The sequence below is a fragment of the Thermobia domestica genome, chromosome 17 (assembly GCF_964235325.1).
Source record: "Thermobia domestica chromosome 17, izTheDome1.hap1.1, whole genome shotgun sequence".
Lineage (NCBI taxonomy): Eukaryota > Metazoa > Arthropoda > Insecta > Zygentoma > Lepismatidae > Thermobia > Thermobia domestica.
Window position 1 is genome coordinate 104,664,315 of NC_137470.1, and position 20,510 is coordinate 104,684,824.

General features: G+C 37.3%; 1 protein-coding gene across 7 annotated transcripts in view; it reads right to left on the reverse strand.

Annotated features, from left to right (window-relative positions):
• LOC145674276 (BTB/POZ domain-containing protein 8-like) overlaps positions 1–18,390 on the reverse strand; it is a 257,841-nt gene extending 239,451 nt beyond the window's left edge. For all 7 annotated transcript variants that reach the window (XM_081744118.1, XM_081744116.1, XM_081744115.1 and 4 more), the window contains exon 1: positions 17,671–18,390. The gene's annotated coding sequence lies outside the window, so the exon portion shown is untranslated. The remainder of the gene's footprint in view (positions 1–17,670) is intronic.
• Positions 18,391–20,510: the final 2,120 nt, after the last annotated feature.

Genomic DNA, 20,510 nt, shown 5'->3' on the forward strand with positions numbered 1-20,510 from the left:
AATGTACACAACTAACGCATATTTTTGGTATTACGCAATATTATACTAAATTGTTACTTAATTGTATGATATATAGATTTAGGATTTAGGATTTGGATTTCTGGGCTTTCGGCATCTAAGGCCATTTAGCCCTTCACGATTTGAGGGATGACGTCCCTCGGCGAGCACACAATCCGGGGAAAGGGAAGGAATAAAGGATTGGGAAAGGAAGGAAGCGGCCTGGGACCTATAAGTTAGGTACCACCCCGGCATTTGCCTGGTGTGAATGAGGAAAACCCAGGAAAACCTCATTCAGGGTGGCTGGCCTGAAAAAGCTGTTACACTTTTTCGACCGAGTGACCCCACCGGGAATCGAACCCGGGACCGCTCGTATGATATATAGAAATTTTGGTGTTACTTTTGGGTTCGATTACCGTACTTGCACAGTTATCAGTATTAAATTAGTATTTTTAGTTTGTTTTTCACTAAAATTGTTTATATTACTGTTCAATATATTACAATAGATCTAGCAAGTATGAGAAATAAAAGAAAATTGCAAACACATCAATTATGGTGAAGAAAAATGTAAATGTGACGGTAATGACAAAAATTTGCAATTACTGAAAAATGAATAATTTCTCTGAAATAGGTCGTGTTCCAGCGCTCCCCTATACTGACAGGTATCGTAAAACTATGTACTAATATCTGATGTATCTTTGCTTGAAGATATATATATATATTTGAAAACATGACGTCATTTTTCACCTAATCTAATATCGGCCCATGTTAAGTCAGAGCCGAGATCTTCTCTGCAGGGTTTCTAAATCAGAAAAATATCAGGAGTGAAAGTAATAACTTGAATGTGAGTAGCTTATTGACTTTATATAGATGGTGTATTGTTCTTTCTTTAAATGAGTGAGATGATTTCAGCTACTCTGAACATATTGTTTTAAACTTCCAAGCAAGATATTTCTTGATGTTCATAAAACAGGTGTTACTCATGCTTTCTAATTTCCACTTTTATCATTTTCGAACATGGCTTGCAGTGACAAAATTCGTTGTTAACTTTGGTACTTTTGTTTTGGCAGTCATACTAACTGCGCCCGTATATACATTATGACCTAGCGGAAAAGAGTTCTAGAAGTTTGCAAACATTACTGTAGCAAAAGTGGGATTTATACCAGTGGAAAAGTGAAATTTATACAGTGGAAAAATATTAATAGAAAAACACGTGTTCTGACGAAGAGCTATTTTAATCTTTTGCTTGCCATATTACTTTCGCAAATTAATCTAAGAGTCCGAAAAATCTGTTACATGTTTTATACATTTGATGTGAAGAATTTTCTTCACTCTTCGAACAATTCACTGCTACTGTTGTAAGAATAATATGGCAGGTTACCTGAGAATATATCGCATTTAAATCCGCAATATACTTTCCCATATGTGGATAAATAATTCTAAACATGCTGTGTACGCATTCAATAATGTTGGAATTATATTTTTTCCTTTATCTCATAAAATTTTCAGTATTTTTCAGGTTAAAATCCAGTAACAACTTACTCTAGCACGAGAAGTGGCAGTGGTATGAAAGTATGCGTCTTATTAATTTTGAAACTGGATTTTGTTTTCCAAATTTTTGAGCATGCGCAAATCTATAGAGAGATTTACTTTGTGTTTATCGTTCTGGTTTTAGCGTAAATGTATTTTTTGTTGTTAAATGCTAAATTTTTAAATTTCCTTTAAGATATTGTCAGTTGATGTGACTTTGGCATACTTCATGCATACTTTTGTTCATAACGTTTTCTGTGGTATAGCTATTGCATTCTTTGTGATATATAAATACTGAGGGAAGGCTGCTGTATCACTGGATATTCGAGTCTTAAAAGTAGGACTTCTCATTACCCACGAAAAGAAACAACTATACCATGCCAATCTTACAACAGTTTTGGGGTGACTTTGGTACCTCCTCTTTTCTTTGCAGAAATGAACAAAATACATCATAAGGGTGCTAAAGTCAAAACTCACATGTAATTTTGATGCCTTACTGCGAAGTTATAGAGATTTTTGAACTTAAAGTGACTTTGACACCTTCAATTTCATATCACTTATGACAATTAAAATACAATATAGGCCTACTGCATTGAGTGCAGTATTGTGTTTTAGAAAAATGTAGAAATGCTACAAATAAAGATAGTACATTGATAGGAAAAGAAAATTCCCATGCACAAATATGTACAGAGATGTGGACCTTGAACTAAGAAAGAAAAGAAAAACAATTATTCTAGCACGTGGCTACAGGAGTGTACCCATAATCTCTCCTCCAAAAAGTAGGTAGAACCCGGAACACAAAAACAGTCACTTTTCTGCTGCATCAAGGTCCATTGGAAATTCATATCTTTCCGTGCCAATCCTTGGACTTGGGGAACTGGATCATATAATATTACCAGTATGTTACGTAGTCGAACTGTAGACTGATCTGATTCAACAACACTGAACAAACTTTTTGCATTGATGGAATGGAGTTCTGTAACCCTAAATTCTTCGCCCTCAAGGACATGTCTGATGACACAAACATACTTATAGGTTTGTGCATTTCTCTTACACCCTTTGAATGATACTAGAACAAATTTCCCAGGAAGAAGATTAAATTTTGCTGGAGCTTCATACTGGTAGATGTCCATGTTGGAAGTTGATTCATTTTCACCAGTATCATCATTTGATTGGTCATCTGAAAGTAAGTTTAAATCTTCATCTTCGTCTGTACCTGAAGAACTTGCAGCCGTCATACTTTTGCCTGGATCAACAGTGAGTCGTTTCTTTCTTCGTGAAGTTCTGACACCACTTGAGTGGTCCAAATCTTCTTTCTCGTAAAGCCATTATCAATGTAGACTCTACTTCCTCCTGAATTTGTTCCTAACCTGGGTTATTAACTGGTTCAGACAAACCTTCAGGAATTCTCTTCAAAACAGATTGTTCCAAAGATGCCAAAATCACTTCATTTCCAAAAGTACAATACACATACTCACTCTTGTTTGCAACAATTTCGTACTTTTGGGATTGTAAAAGGAACAGATAAATAAATAAGCATGCAAAATTTTTAACGGATATTTTTGGTGGTGTGACGTGTGGCTCTGAAGTTTTACAGCTATTGGAAAATGACGTACGTGTTTTTAAATAGTGTGCGGAACTGCAAAAAAAAAAAAAAAAAAAAAAAAAAAAAAAAAAAAAAAAAAAAAAAAGAATCTTGATTCGTATAAATGTAAATGGTTTGTTAGAATAATATCTGTTTCAAACACTTAGACACAACAAGTGCAAAAATTATGCTGTGTTTGGGAGGTTTTTTTTTTTTTTTTAAGTAAATGTACCAAAGTCACCCCAGATGCCAAAGCCATCCCAACTGACGGTAGTGTTTCTGACTCCGGTAGTAATGCAACAAAGAAGGAAGTGTCTTCAATCATAAATGGAAGTGTATGTCGTACTTTGCGCAATATTTAAGGCCCATTTACCACAATAAATCGGAATATGGAATGCAAGGCAGCTTTTTTCATGTCCCCTTTTCACATTTTTTATACATCCCTTGTAAGGCTTCATTTGTGTTAACTGTGTATAGAATGAATTAGAAAATTGTAAGTAGTAGCCTAGAAAAGACAAATAATGAATTGATTCTGACCAAATGAGTAGGAATTCTGACCTTATATATAGACTGATATTGGTGTCCCGGTTTTTCGATTACAATATCTGGCAACCCTAACTATGTTTGTGACTAAATCTCCTGAACTGGCCGACCGATCCCGATCAAATTTGTAACATGGATGAGGTTCGATGCTGGACTGGTTTTAGGCTATTCACTTTGATTGTAGAACTGAGGGGCGGAGGAGGAAGTATAAACATAAATAAAAGTTAATGACTCCTGAATCAATCTTGATCAAATTTTCAACAAAGATGAGGTTCACGTCTGTTATCGCTTTCAAGATTTAAATTTGACGAAGCAACGTAGTGGTGGAGAAGGAGGGGAGATATATAAAAATAAATTTATATAAGACTCAAAGTGACTATTTTTTGTAACTTAATAAGTCTTCAACTATCCAACCAATCTCAATCAAATTTCCAAGATACATGACATTCCGATTTGGAACCATTTTTGTAATTTCACTTTAACGGTAAATCCTAGGTGAGGGGGAGAGAAGGGGGACGTATAAATAAAAACTAATAAAACCTAATAATTTTTGAACCGCCCAATCAATCTCGATCAAATTTTCAGCATATATGAGGGTCGAGGCTTGGGTGTTTTTTTGTCATTTCACTTTGACGAGCCAACCTAGCGATTAGGGAGAGGGAGATACACATGTAAAAAAAAAATTAAAATAAAAATGACTGCCTTTATGACTTCATCACTCTTGAACCACCCGACCGATCTCAATAAAATTTTCAAGATACATGAGTTTAGTGGCAGGGATTACTTTTGGCTATTCAATTTCTCGATGCAACGTAGAGGAGGGGGAGCAGGAGGGGAAAATAATCAAAGATGACCGATATTAGTGTTAAATCCATAGTTTTCTGGGTCGATGAGAGAAACAGTGACACTTCTCATGCTGTTTCAATCAAAGATCAGCCCTGATTGTTAGCGAGTGGAAGATACAACGTAGGGGAGGAGTAAGAATTTAAAAATGATCGAAAATGACTAATATTAGTGTCGAATCCATAGTTTTAGAAGTAGCTAAGATTAACAGTGAAAATTCTGATGCGGTGTGCCGCAGCACGGAGGAGGGCTGAGAAGAAGCTATAATGATCGAAAATGATCAATATTAGTGTCTAATCCATTATTTTCGAGATCACTCAGATGAACAATGATACTTCTGATCCGGTTTAAATCCAAAATCAGCCCCGCCACTTGGAGGAGGGGGAGAAAGAGATACATATAAAAATGAACAAAAATCGAAAGTATCAGTGTCGAATTTATAGTTTTCTGGGTCGCTTAAATAAACAGTGATACTTTTGATCGAGTTTAAATTCAAATTCAACCGCACAAGTTGGGGGAGGAAGATATATTAAAAATGATCGAAAATGACCGATACTAGTGCTGAATCCACATTTTTTGGGGCCACTGAGATGAACTGTGACACTTCCGATGCCATGGCCCGGAACATGGGGAAGTGGAATATATATATAGTCGAAAGTGACTTATATTAGCGTTGAATCTATAGTTCTTGGAGTCGCCGAGATGAACAGTGACACTTCTGATACTGCTTAAATCCAAATTCAGCCCTGCATCTTGGGGGGAAATACATAAAACTGATAAAAAAAACGTATTAGTGTCGAATCCATAGTTTCCGGGGTCGCCGTCATGATCAATGATCTTTCTAATGCCGTTTAACGGAAACAGCATATTTCACTGGTACTAAACACATGAGATACAGAGTTGTCCATTTAAATTTTCATTTCAACCCACCGAAGCGGGTAATATATACTAGTAGTTTATAAGTGAACTAGTTATGCTCCTCATGCAGCGAAATAATTTATTATGAACGTGAATGCTGCTTAAATTCCTCAAAGTTTGCTTTTCAAACAAGGGTAAAAGTTAGGAGGAACACGGAGAAGTCGATCCCCCGGTCCAAACAAGGGCGTCATACCAACCGGGGACATGTCCCCAATATTTGAAAACTGTTTTGTTTTTCCCCAATATTTCAAGTATCTTACGTCATATATGACCCCAAAACAGTTCAACCATGTAGCAATTTGCTGCCTTCACAAAACAATGTTAGACAAATTGGATATGAAAAAAATAACATAAAAACTTGTTTCCAATTGTGAAAAAGGCAGGTAGCTTTTGGCCCTATGAAGGTGAAGGTGGAGAAAATGTAAAGTTATCGACATTTTTTGTTTAGATAGCAAGCCGCAAAGCAAGTTCAGTTTAGGTAAATAAAATGATAATTTTCAACTATCTTTTAAAATTATTGAGCCTCATTTACATTAGTTGTAGGCTTGTAGACCTGAAACCTGTTTTCTGAACTTAATTGTTTTTGGTATTCATGCCACACTAGCTCTTGGCACTATTTTGTTTCTGATATACACTTGGTATGATTTAAGTTTAACTAAAATTGTAAAACAAGGTTGAACTTCACTGTTTGAATAAACAAACAAACTGTAAAGTGTGTGTGTGTGTGTGTGTGCTTCTTAGTATCAGGTTTAAAAAAAAGAGTATCGAAGGTTAAAATAAAAACAAATATTTTTATTTATTAGTATATTCTATTTTAAAGCATTTTTGCTTAGAATTTAACAAAAAACTAAGACTTTTTCTTATTTTCCGGTAAGGGCCCCGACCCTCCGTTTTTCTGGGGGAATTACGTATACCCCAATCCCCCGGTAGCCTGTCGCCCGAAAGTTTATGTACTGTTGACGCCAATGCTTCCAAAATAGCTATGGTGTCCGTCCACGATGGACAAAGATTAGGCACTGGGAGTGTGAAGTTATCCATTCACCTATCTTTACAGATCCACTTTTATCCCTGTTTCAGATGCTGGAAACTCTTAAAACAAGCCAGAGTGTTTGCTTAAAATTTTATATTCATGCGCAGTGTCATGACATTAGTGACACCGACCTTACTAAATTTTTTGGGGATTTTTTCGGACAACCCCTTACCCTGCCCCAAGGAACTTAGTTTTTACCGTATCTGGTTAGGCAACATGCACAACACCAATGAAAGAAAAGCTACTTGGGGGTCGTTTCTCGAGTTGCCTGATCCCCGTCAGGAAGTCGCGGTCGGCAAGACAAATCGACGTCGTTGACGGTGGCAGGCCGCCGGCACCCGTCAACGGCGGAACGACGATCTACTTGTTGAAAGTTGGCGACCTTTTGCCGAGACGGCAAGCGGTCGAAAATCGTAAAAAAAAAAAAAAAAAGCCCTTTGCCGACTCGACGGCGGCGTCGGCGCATTTTATGCATCTTTTTTGCTGTTTGCCGACTGCTTGGAGAGGGTACTTTCCAGCGGAGGCGCCGGAGCATTTTATTGACTGCTCGAAGCATTGTTGACTGCTCGAAGGGACCTCTTTTCGATGTTGGCTTCCCGATTCTCCCACAGGCGTCATCCGACCTCTTGTCGTCGTCGAAAAGTGGCCTTTTGGCGACTGGAAATCAACCCTTCAGGAAGGGAAAAGTTTCACCTCCTTTTACATTAGTCTTGCCTAAGTTTTCCACCATGGAGCACCCTTGCAAGTTCGTGAAGTATAATACTTGCATCTTTTTGTGTGTCCCAGTATAAAATTTATTCCTTTTTGCTTTTAAGCAGCACTATAAGCCAAAAAAGAAGAAATTGAATGGGACATGCAAGTATTATATACTTTCAGAACTAGCAATTATGCCCTTGCCGAGAAATCATAGCACGGAGGCACACGTGCGTGAAAGAAAAACATTGCAAATCATCAGTCTTCGTTTTACTATGAGTGGAATATAGAACGTTGCTTCCACATGAAACTAAACAATTCTTATTAATATTATACGTTCTGAAAAGCAAACTTTGAGCTGCCAAATGTAGGGTCAGCAAGTAACATGAGCCACAATCAAAGAACGCCAAAACAAACAGCATTGCTAACCAATCCAATATGCACTGAAGCGTTTTCCATCACACAGATGTATACGGATAGTCGACAGGAGTATAAAATACACTTATTTTATGAAAGAAATGTGTATATACTAAAATACTACTCACAGAGGGAGATCTGTTTTACAATTTTTAACATAAACGTCTGATGGGATAATGTTTTGGAAAGCAGAAATGTGATTTTTCATTACATTAACCCAGGTTCTAAGGCATATCAGAAGGTTTTTCTTGATTGGCAATTCTTGTCAGAAGCAAAAGCACGCATGGTTGCTAGTGAAACGAATTTCGTTGTGTTCGGAAAATAAGAAATCTCATAGTAATTCTTGAAGTATGATTCTTTGACTTGATTTTGAGTTTAACGTCCCGTTCAGCGGCGAGGCTAAATGAGACGTAGACCTGCTGATTAATATGGGATCCGAACCACTTGAGTTCCCGCCGGGAATCGAACCCGGGTCTCCCGCGCCAAAGGCGCGTACGCTGACCGCTTAGCCACGAAAGAGCTCAAGTATGATCTTTATATTGATGTATTAAAATTTTATTTTGTATTTTAATTCAAAATCAACTCAACTCATAAATTATTCTATGAGAATCCTTCATTATCTACATAAGCTAATAATTAATTTGTAAATGCGTGTTTACTTTCATTTGCTTTCTAAACTACTACCTATTTTTTCCTTATTTTATAATTATAAGATTACTTTTTTTTTTAAAAAAAAAGGTATCATTATATTGGTTTGCTTCAGCACAGTCCCGTAATTTATATATATGAAAGCTTAAAAATGAATTCCGTTTGTTACTTGATAGTGTAATAAAATTAAGAAACCTTTCCTAGTGCGAAAAACTTTCTCGTTCACTAAACCCGTGCTGCGTTCAGGGGCGGATCCAGGACCGACTTCTGGGGGGGGGGGTTGTCATACTGCTACTTTTAAGGGCTCCAAACTTTGGGATGGGTTTTATTTATATATATAAAATAAGAAATTTTCCTCTTCTGGGGGGCGGGCGATTGCCCCATCCTGGATCCGCCCCTGGCTGCGTTGCAGGAGCACTGCTGCGACCAGAGCCTTTAACTTCTGAGATAGGAGAAAGGAGACTTAACATTCGCTCCAATTGCCACGCTGAAGAAATCTGGTCGTTGTATGCTTGCTGCAACGCAATATAAATTAGAGACCCTTGATGTGCTATTGTCTCGTTTTCGAAAACGGATTAATGGATTTTACAGTTGTAGAAGTGAAAAGTATATTATTTAAAATATATATGAGAGTAAGAGAAAGTATTTTTTTTCATTTTTTACTACTACTGTTAATAATAAAGTTTCTTGAAAAACTTAACATTAGCCACGACTGATCCAAACTAACCTAATTTAAATAAAGGGAGTTACTGCTGTATCGCAGAACCAATTAGAAAATCGAGAAAAAAAGTACCCAAACGTACTCCAATTGGTTATATTTGGTTGTATTAGATTAAGTTACGTTAGATTAGGTTAGAGGCATAAAAAACTACAGTGCAAAAAACAACCCAACCGGTGCTAGTTGGCCACTAAAAAGCACGAATGCTATACAACAGAGTTAGGGCCTGATGGGTCCGCACGGTAGCCGGAGGTGTGTCCGAAGGGAGCAGGTGCGTCATCGACGGTGGGTATACGCGTAACCGAGGGTAGTGAAAACATGTGGGCTTTGGTAATTATACATATTTCAATATCGCTTGTTATGGTTTCATACTAGTAACGCTTCATTTGTAAACATAAAATACAGGTTTCGTACACTGTGCAGAAATACATTGCTGTTGAGTTAGAAGCCAGTTACCTTCAAAACTAACGCTTGTAAACTTTTGCAATTTCAAGAAGCAAATCATTTACTACAGTTTCTTAACTGTCGCTCGTTTTTTAATAAAAAAATAAATGAAATCTTTAAGTTTTACGTCCCACGATTATGCCGGTTAGGCTAAAGGAGACGGTGATGATGAGAAATGAATGAAATGGTGGAATGAAGAAAGTAGGAGGAAACTGTACAACTCCGAGAAAATCCACGAGCACTATGTTTGTCCACCACAAAGTCCACACGGCGCGAGGTGGGATCAAACCAGGGACCCAAAGCACCGGAGGTGCACGTTCTACCACTGAGCGACCGCCTCCCATACTTTTTAATAGTTCTATATAACTCACACATAATATGCCATTCCCTTGACATACACGCACCATTTCCACACAGCCTTTCGCACCACTATATCGTAACAAGTGTACCTCTCCGCGAAATAGTCTATCCGCCTCCACATACAGTGAAGCTTACATCGAAAACAGCCACTTTCTTAAGTTTTACTATTCCCATTATCTAACTTTTACTCATTCTTCCTCACAGACTTAAACAAATTCTCCAAGTGAGCAGGTAAATTTCCTAAAATTGGTCCGGCGATACATCAATTAACCCAAATTTAGTACCTTGAGTCGTAGTCTTACCCACTTATTCTTATTGCGTGTCTTCTTCGGTTTGACCCACTCTTTGTTTGAAGCAGTCCTCCAACACTGCATCACCATGTGACAAATGAGGAACGCGAACCGTACATACAGGCTGCGCGACCAGACGACAATTTCCCCAATCAGGCTTTTCAGCGGCAAGTGTTATCGTCGCTGACGGTCCGCCATCGGGAAAGAGCTGCAAAACGGCATAAGCGGAAAATGCCCACATCCCGCCTTGAAATCGCCTGTGTTGGCGGCCTGGCCGCTGAAGTAGGAGGCGGTCCGCCATCGACGGCGGCAAATTGTCAATGGGGGAGACCTATACGAGCATTAACTGCCGCAGTCGTTTCCTCCACTGTCTGCCGAACCTTTTCCGACTCGTTTTTAAAAGATCATCAGCTTACTGTATTAGCTGTGAAACTTACTTTCCATACACTGTTCCTCTTGCAGGTCCTATAGTACAAGAGTTATTTTACTAGTCAGTGAACCGCCAGCGTTCCGGTACCTGTCCGAGAACATTTGTCGCGGTCGGCCCGTGCGCTGTTTGTCGTCTTCTTCCAAAATGTTTGTCAAGGATCCTCTCGTACTTGTAATTTAATTTTAAAAACGTAGTTCTCATATACCCTTTACGTGCAGTTCCTTTACTACATTTCTTTCTATAGATTTACCTTTTTTATGGTCGGCACGCCGTCAGCGCTTCGACGTTTTTACAACCATCATTTGCCGTGTCGTTCTGTCTGCTGTATGCCGACTTTCTGCCGACTCCGTTTCCACAAGACATATTAAATGGAATTAGTGTCTACCCGCAAGAAAAACCTTAAGACATTTTCAATTTTTACTTAATCATTAAAGAAAATACAGGATCTATTCGCTTTCCAAAATTCGACTCGTTGCCGCTGGTACACGATATTGAAACTTACGCCGACGTCGTGCCGACTTCGGTTTTCAAGAAATTGCCGGCAGTGTCTTTTTGCAGATGTCGTCCGACTGTCTGCCGACTGTTTCGATAAAGCTTTATACGAGGGAAATATAAGCCCTAATTCGTATTTTAAAGCAACAAATTACCTTCTAAATCTCTTTCTTTTCATTTGGTGAACGATTTGTTTTTGCTCGTCGCGATCATAAATCGCGCGGAAAGACACCGGTGTCCGGCGCCTGCAATCCGACCGTGGCATCTGGTCGGCATGGACAAATTGTTCACCTGTAGGCAACAGGATCCTGATGGTAATGGTTTTTACTAAAAGAAACTTGTAACGATGCCAGTGAATAATAATACTAATGTTTATGAGTCAAAGCACAGCTATATTGGTTCAGTTGTTGGATGAACGTCCATTTTTTGTTCGAAATGCCACGTTAAAGATGATTGTATTCATAGTATTTGTTACAACACAATTTGTTTTGTGCAACTCTTCGCTTTTTGTATACAGTCAACTACAAAAGTACGTTCCTCTTGCTAAAATATATGTTGCCAAAAACTCCAAAGAAAAACACATAAATTCAATTGCTGGTTTTGGTAATATTAAGAGAATGATATTTTCTGTATCTTAGCGAAAACTGTGCCAAAATTGGGCCAACCGTTGCCGAGTTATCAATGAGTAAATTATCAGAGAACGATGCTTACTTTTCTTCCTGACTGTACACACGGACAGCAAACGCCATCTGGCGCAGGTTACACAAGTTCGTGGTTGCAAGCTTTGGCCACGCAAATCAAGCGCTGTCGCGATGTTCCACGCCGTCCAGAAGATTAGCGCTCTTTCCCCCTTGCCTCGTTGGCTTCAGATCAACGCCGACGTTCACAGAGTATTCTCGCTCGAAGCTCGGCGGTTTATAAATTAAATTTCGCGTACCTCGGTTAACCAACCCAACAGGCCAGTTTATTGCAGTCTAAGCTTTAATGGTTTTAGTTCGCTACTGATTCTGTTAAGACAGAGAGAATGTGCGAGTGTGTGTTGTACCTAGCGTTGCAGTCTCCTTATGGGGCGTTTACACTTAGTCGATTTAGTCGCACGACTAAATCGACTCGCTGCATATCGAAGCAACTAGGCCGAATCAGATTGATGGATGTGTTCAATTATTTCAACCACAGAAAATAGAACGTCTTTTAATTCAGTTGCCAGTCGATTAGTCGCCTTCGATCAACAAGCGATTAAGTTGAAGTCCCGTTTACACGGTCGATTAAATTGAAAGTGACGTCAATTCAACTGAATCGAACGCAAATCGACTAAGTGTAAACGCCCCATTAGAGTGATACGCTTCAGTGACATGCAATACTTTGGTTTCAATGTTCGGAAGCAATGGAAAGCAAGAGGAAAAAAAAAAACTTCCCATAGCATGCCAGCACAGAAAAGTGTGAAACGAGGCTTATTTGACGCTCCATGTGAAATGAGTGAAGTGCAGTTACCCACGTACGCCGATATTGTGCGACATTATCATTGGTTTCGAAGTGGTTAAAGTGGTGACGAAAGTGTAACTAAACTAGCAGTGACCAACTTGTAAACTAGTTGGACAAAGAGTTGTTCATGTGTGGCGTAAAGCAGCGTTACTGTGATTTCAGAGGAGATAGTTTTTGACATGCTTAACACATTTTATACCGTAATGATTGTCGCCCAAAGGAAAAATATTTCAGTCGATATGGACAAGAAGCCGTACTAATTTTGAGCCCTATAGGCGTTATTTGAAAAAATGGATAGGAAATATAATTTGGCAAAATTACAGGACAAACAGATTTTAACAATAGAATTTAGGAAAATAATAAGAGACTTGCATGAAAAAGGCAGGTCGGTAGCATATCCATGTCTTGAAAAAGTAGACAGAATGGAATTAATAATCTCTGATCTTCCTGCGAGCGGGTCAGATCTTATTGAACTGGCGAATAAAGTCTATGTAAAGCAAGGTATCTACTGGAATATAGAAAATGTTTATAAGCAGCTAGTAAACGCCTATGACAGGGATTATTTTGATTTTATCAAATCTGGCAGGGAAGCAGTGGTTCATACGAGGTATACATAATAGTAAAAAAACACTAAAAATAACTCAAAGTAATGCTCAACGATCAAAAATCGCCACGATAGAACTCAAGCTACTGACTGAAATAAACGAAGTAGAGATTATTGGAATCGAAGAACAATACTTAGTAAAAATGTAAACTTACAAAATTTTCTGGTATTATAACCGCTACCAGGTTATAGAAGGATTTTTTGTGGATACTCTGTATATTTCGTAAAGACAGTGATTATTATTTTCGATTTGTACTTTATTCTGCGACGCATATATGTTCTTTCTTTGGTGGGAATTCTTCTTTCCCACACAATTGGACAAAGAAGTCTTTCATCGCTTTTTCATATATATATTTAAAACATTGCTTTTGCTGAGAACATTTCAGTTAGTGACAAACCATTTCAGTGTTTCTCCCTGACTTATTATATGCGCAGTATATATTCTATAGTTATTAGGAACTGAATTAAGTGTTTTCTTTAACCGCTTATGAAACATTGCCATAGTTTGGAGAAATACGGGCTGACCAGATGTTCCAGTGACCAAAGTGGCACCAACTGCGTTGTTTCGTAGCTCGTTATCTGTACTTTCTCACGCCAGAGTTATCGCCGTGTCTAGTGCATTGCAGGCAGTTGACTAAAATTAACATAATTTTTTCGATATTCTGTTTGTATGTGCATACAGGTGAGTTACCTGAGTGATTTTTGAAATGAACTGCCAACCCTCTTTAATTGACCACTGCAGCCCGTACCTTGAGCTTTGGTGCTCAGGGAGTTTGACTCCGGTATTGTACGCAGCCACGCACGTTACGTCGGAAACCAAGTACGATTGTGTTAAGGGGCACAAGCTATTAGCCGGCGAAGGAATTTTCTTATGGCTAGCCCCCAACTAGTGAAGTCCCAGGTCCGCAGACCTTGTACGTTTAAAAAGTTATACACGGGCCCTCCAACATTAGCATTCTACTTCTTTTTTATTTTGCTGAAGAATCACTTTTACGCTTCAGGATTGTTCGGCGCAGCAACTGGATTCATCGTGGGACGATCCAGACAACTTTTCCCCCGTGCGTCAATGGTGTGAGAGAAGTATTTGTCGTAAAATCTGAATTATAATCTCATATATATATATATATATATATATATATAAAAGGCTATATTGCCTTAAAAGGGCAAAGTGTGATTTCAGTGACGAAAATTATTATACATATTCAGTGTTCAGTGTTGTGTTCATTTCTCTTCGCTCTTTTTTTATATATATAATAATGTTCTAATAAATAAGTATAGTGTTATTTAATCCAGTGTGTTTTCGTTGTTTGTGTGAGTGATGTTTGTGTGCGTTATAGTCTGGATGACCGTCTGATCGTCCGTGAGGTTTTCGAGACGAGACACCCGAACCTCTCGGCGCCTCATGCTCATCTCATCATTGAGACCGACGAGCGATTTGGGAACAATTTGTAACTCTTCTTGGAGAGGTCCTTCGTCCTGTCCAAGTAAGTTCCAGTCTCAGGAGAATACTCATTGGTAGGACCACGAACCGCGAGCAGATTACACGGATTGGTTACAGATAAATGTTCACCCAAATAGAGATCTCGAATTGAAAAGGTTACAAATAAATGGAAGCCCGAACAGCGATTCGAACATAGGATGGTTACAGTATCATGAAGGAAAATATTAGGTGGTACGGACAAAAGTAGCAATTGCTGTATTGAATAAAGATCTCGAAATACTCAAAATTGGTAAATATTGTAATAATTGGCTGATCGGTGTTGAAATAATATATAATCAAAGGAAGTTTTGGCTAATAAATTCACATTTTCAATTTAGCATGAACAGTCATTTTTTTAATTGACAATATACAGGAAATCATTCAAGAAAACCGGAATAATAAATATATATTGACAATCGAAACAAACACTAAATCTGCTCTTTAGGATCACCTGCGACTGATAACAAAGGCGAACTGTTAGAGGATTTTATACAGCAAAAGGAATAAAATTATGAAGAGGGGTGGCAACCTACTTTTGTGGGTCGGATGGAGTCACCTTGTATTGATATAACCTTATGCTCTCCACAATTAGAGATAAGAATATGTGACTGGATGGTACATGAGAAAGCAACAACTAGCGACAACGAAGTATTTACATTTGAAATAGAAAGGAAGTACAGTCAACCACATAAGTACCTGGACCACTGACTGTTATAATTTCATTACTTGGGGTCCAGGTCATTTGCAGTTGTGAGAACGCCTAGACAGATGCAACCCTACCTACACGTAACTTTTCTCGGCACTGACAGAAGTTGGTAGCCCTCAGCAACGTGTTTACGCAGGTAAAATTTAAAGTAGGTGACTACTGAAACAGTTCTCTATTCTAAGATGAATCTCTATGGTTCGGATCTTGTTTTCCAAAGAACACCATATATTAATCTCAATATTACTGTGTATGGAATGTATTATTTCTTTATATACTATATGTTTAGAAAAATAAAAGTACTGACCACGCATAAATCGGTAAATGCTTGAAAGTGGCTTAAAATATCAAATCTAGAACAACCGCAGAAAACAAGTTTGTAAATGATTGCCTCCAGTGAGAGACCTTCTCCAATTCTCCTCATTCGAACATATTTTTCTTTCTGGAGGAGACAAGATCTTGCTTGTTATACTGAGTATGTATTGAAATTGAAACATCTGAAAAGTTTCAACCCGGCCGGGATTCGAATCCGGGTCCACAGAATAGTTCTATACTCTAACCACTTACCTACGCGTCACCTCATTTTTCACCTAAACTATTAGCTAGTTAAAATCGTACGTAAGAGTATACAAAATACCAATGCTGAGACCCTCCTTATGTCACAATGACTTAACCAAGATTTCCTTTTTAACCGAAAAACAAGTTATATAGACGTTCCTCAATCAGAAACATATCACTAAACGTTCTTTAAGTTAAGACTACATTATCGTTTTCAGCGATGGTCCCGGTCGATTTACAGTACAATTGAGGGGATTAGCGCAACCGTGGTCTAACCCACATTTTTAAAAATGCAGAAAATCAAGTTAAACTTAAACACATGTGGTTTCTTGTACAATATAACAAAAGCAAGGACAAGTGGTCTAATATGTCATACATTGTTCATACTTAGATTGTACAATAAACACATGTGTTTAAGTATAACTTGATTTTTCTCCATTTTTAAAAATTTGGGCTGGACCGCTGTTGCGCTAACCCCCTCAATTCTTCTTTACCTTCTAGTTTCCAAAGAGGAAAAGAGGGTAGAAATTAATTTCCCATTCTTTGAATTATATCAACACGTGTAAAAATAGTGCGTGCTATGTCTATCTAACATAGCTGCTAGTTTATTTTCGTATTTTTGTATGAGGAATTGATGACAAAATGTGAAAGTAGAGAACTGCCATTACAGCGACCCGGATTCGAATCCCGTCGTGGCATTATTTTTTCTTTTATTGGAAGTGAAACGTCCCCACCCGCCTAGCCTCTCAAAATCGAAACTGAATCGAGTTATTAAACAGAAACCAATAATAATAATAATAATAATAATAATAATAATAATAATAATAATAATAATAATAATAATAATAATAATAACTGTCAATTCGAGGTCCGATAAATAAATCCCGGCAGAGGGGACTTGCAGGATTGACCAAATTGTCTTGTTCTTAACAAAACGCAATAACTGATCCAATATTTCCAATAAAAACAGAAATTTATACTCTTAATCACGGATAAATCACACACATGCAAGTGAAACACAAAACTTCAATTTTTCAATTATTTATTGAAAACGATTTGGTGGTAGTGTCTATGTGCTGTTACGTTAGAATAAAGCAAATACACTCTCAAACAAGTATATATAATTAATAGAATCGATGATGACAAAAATTGAAAAAGTATAAATAGTGCTGAAAGTCAAATTACCTAGAACTCGGTATTTTAGAATTATTTATGATTAGTAACCTAACAAATTTCAACTGAATAATTTGGAATTCTCAGCAATCTAAGTTAAATTCACATTTCTTCAATTAAATATTTAACAGTGAAATCCATGAATAAAGCTAGTCGATTCAAACTACTTTCAAAATTTCAAGTTAATCAGTAAGTAAGTCAAATTCCTTTCATTCAAACCTAAATTAGCGCCCATTAACTTAAGTCAAACAATATAATCTCTAATTTTATCAGTCTTCAGAGGTTTGACTCGTTCTATCAAATGCAACCATTTCATTAACATTTTGTCTGAAATTTCAAATAATACTACTCTAATTAATACTTTCAAAAACATGATTCATAGACTGCTGTAGAATAGAAAAATTCAGCGTTATTATCGATTCGCAAGAAACAATTCTATACGATATCAAAATATATAAATCCTTACCAGCTGAAAAAGGAAATAATTTGGAAATATTGGATATCTTAAGTTCAAATGTAACCCGGAATTAGCCAATTTAACACAGTTAACCGATTGTTAAATTTATCCATTCCATTGAAAATCAAAACTTACATCCGTGATAGTTAAAACAACAGGAATCAAGTCGGGAGAAAATAAATTCGACCATGGAGCCAAGTAGTACAACCACACAACACACACAAATTAACGTGACACACCTACTATTAATTTTTAGAGGGCAAATTTTCACTCACCTTATACTTTTGCTCAATTTCTTCAGATTACCTTGGGATATCGGCTGCCACAAGTCTCTCCATTCTCTCACGTCTGTACTTCCTGAATTATTTCAAGTGACAATTCAGGTGTATAATGCCAGTCGATAATATTTCAGTTGTTTGACTAGAAAATAGGTCAAAAGCAGTATCTAGAACAATATGACGAGTGAGTCTAAGGATTCTACGGAAATGCTTACTGGTACGGATTAACAATATCGACCAGCAGCAAGGAAAAATCACTAATCAAAACGGTCAGAAAAAGACCTCTGTTACACAATGTAATTTTCCAAAATATAAGAACTGAGCCTGAATTATCACAGCCAATATCGAAAGGAACTCGGCATTAAACTTCAAGAAAAGTATTAGATACTTTGCTTCAGACTTAAAATGGACTCCCGATTGAACCACCAGGCTCGCAGTTCCGGCCCCAAAGCAAGAAATACCCGAGGAGCAAAAATTCACTAAAAATATCACACACAAAAAGAATTGCAATAAAACTTCACATAATCTATTGCACTTATTAATCTTCCACTTATAATCACTGGCATTAACAACCAAATAGTCACGTCCTTTCCAATTTAATGCACTACGAAACAGGCACGTCGAACTACGATCGGAACTAAAGCGATCAAAACAATCAAGATCTTTCCTGTCAAGAAGCAAAGCTACAAGTTAGCGAGCACAAGATGCTTCGCTGTCTCGTAACTTCACTCACGCGTTTAGCCACGCCCACTCCCAATAACTTCTTTTTTTCTTTCTCCAGCAGTTACAACCATTTGAGCAAGTCTACCGTTCAAGATTTTAACTCTTACTTTTCTTCCTTTTTATAAATATAAGGAGAGAAACAAAATAAATTGAAATTTTAAATTGACCACTTCTTTTAACAATCATAGCCTGAATTAAACATATTTAAAGTACATAATTATTTTCAATATTTTTCTCTTCTTTTCTCCAATTCTGGAACGAGTCCATTTTTCGAAGGGCCTCAATCCCGGAGAAGAAGGTATTGTTTACGTAATTGTTATTGTAATTCTGTTATTCCTTTATTATTATTATTATTATTATTATTATTATTATTATTATTATTATTATTATTATTATTATTATTATTATTATTATTAGTAGTAGTAGTAGTAGTAGTAGTAGTAGTAGTAGTAGTACTAGTATTAATAGTAATAATAATAATAGTAATAATAATGCAAAGTAGAGATTTGGCTACTTTTTAAAATTTTATGAATTTTCTTATTGGATTTCAGTCTTTTTGCTAAATAATCAACACACTCCATTGAAGGGGCTTTGGGGGAGGGAAATATCATCCTGTTGCTTTTTATTTGTTTACTTGCACGCTACACGAAGCCTGGATACTACATTTCACCTTTCTATATCTACAGGAAGTACCCTAAATGTTTTGATGATAATAAAAGAGTAAGTGAATAAGTGATGAGATGAATGAACTTTGCTTATTAACAACATTTAAAGTATCAGGCTGTCGGAAAAGTCATGTTCTATTTCGGTAAAAATATGACAAATAATGATTTGTGGATATACTAGAGTTATTCGGATGATGCAATAGTTATGTTATGAATAGCTAAGATGTAGAGCGTTTTGTGTATTAATATTGCTCTTTGTTTGGTTTGGTTTTACAGATTGACCAGAGGTGACGTGAGTCAATGAAAACTTGACACACGACTAGGGTGACCAAATCGTCAACTAGAAAAAACGGGACACCTTTTATTTTTGGATAAATTGCTCCCCTAAATATATATTTTTGCCTTTCCGTTCCCTATCTCTCTCTCCCTCTCTCTGTATCCCCCACAAAAAAGAGTAAATTTACACTTTTTAGTTTTAAAACCTATTTAAAAGATTCTGGAATTAATTAAATAACAAGTAACTATCAGCAACTAAAAAATGAAATATTTGAAAAACATTACTAAAAATATATCAGTGCTCAAATCTGTCACCGACAGGATTTACTTTACTCTCAGCATCGGATTCCAACTCCTTTTATTTGCATTTTGTTACTTTTAAACATTATTTCACTTACAATTGATTTTCTTTTTACTTTTATAGTTCTATACCTTTGTTACCCTTTCGTAATATGTTACATCTTAGTCAAATCACGGAAACACTGACGACAGCGCCTCAATGCGCCCAAAACGGAGAGTAAAAACAGGTTACATTGATCTTCATAAGACTTTCAGCCCCTTGCACTGTCGTCTGCGGAGTGGGGAGGCCTAGGAGGGAAAACAGTGCAGCCACCACATCCAATATCGCAAACGTCGTAATGACGTTGCTCAGTAATTCGACATACTCCAATATAATCACATAGCTTAGAAAAAATAATGTAAATTAGGAAGTTTTAGCGATTCGAAAGGTTTTTTTTTTGTACCGAATGTACGTAAATACGGGATATTTTGGCGTCCCGGGAGAATTTTTCGGGACACCGGGAATGGTAGTGAAAAAACGGGACAATCCCGTTTTTACGGGACGGTTGGTCACCCTACACACGACCCACCGTTACCACTCTGACCCACTACCCACAATAACCCACCGCCCACCGTGACACACTTTGACTAACCACCCACCATGACCCACTCCGACCCACCACCCGCCATGAAGTACTAACCCACCAAATCAAATCGTCATCAACACTAACACATGATCCACGGCCTCTTCTCTACCGCCTAAAGAGTAATAAAACCAGGTTGTGAAATTCAAAGTAATCGGAGTATTAATTTCTACGGTCAATGGCTCAAGCTCTGCTCTGTTACAATGGCGGTGGATCTGACCTTTACGATATAAAATGGTAAAGTGTTTGT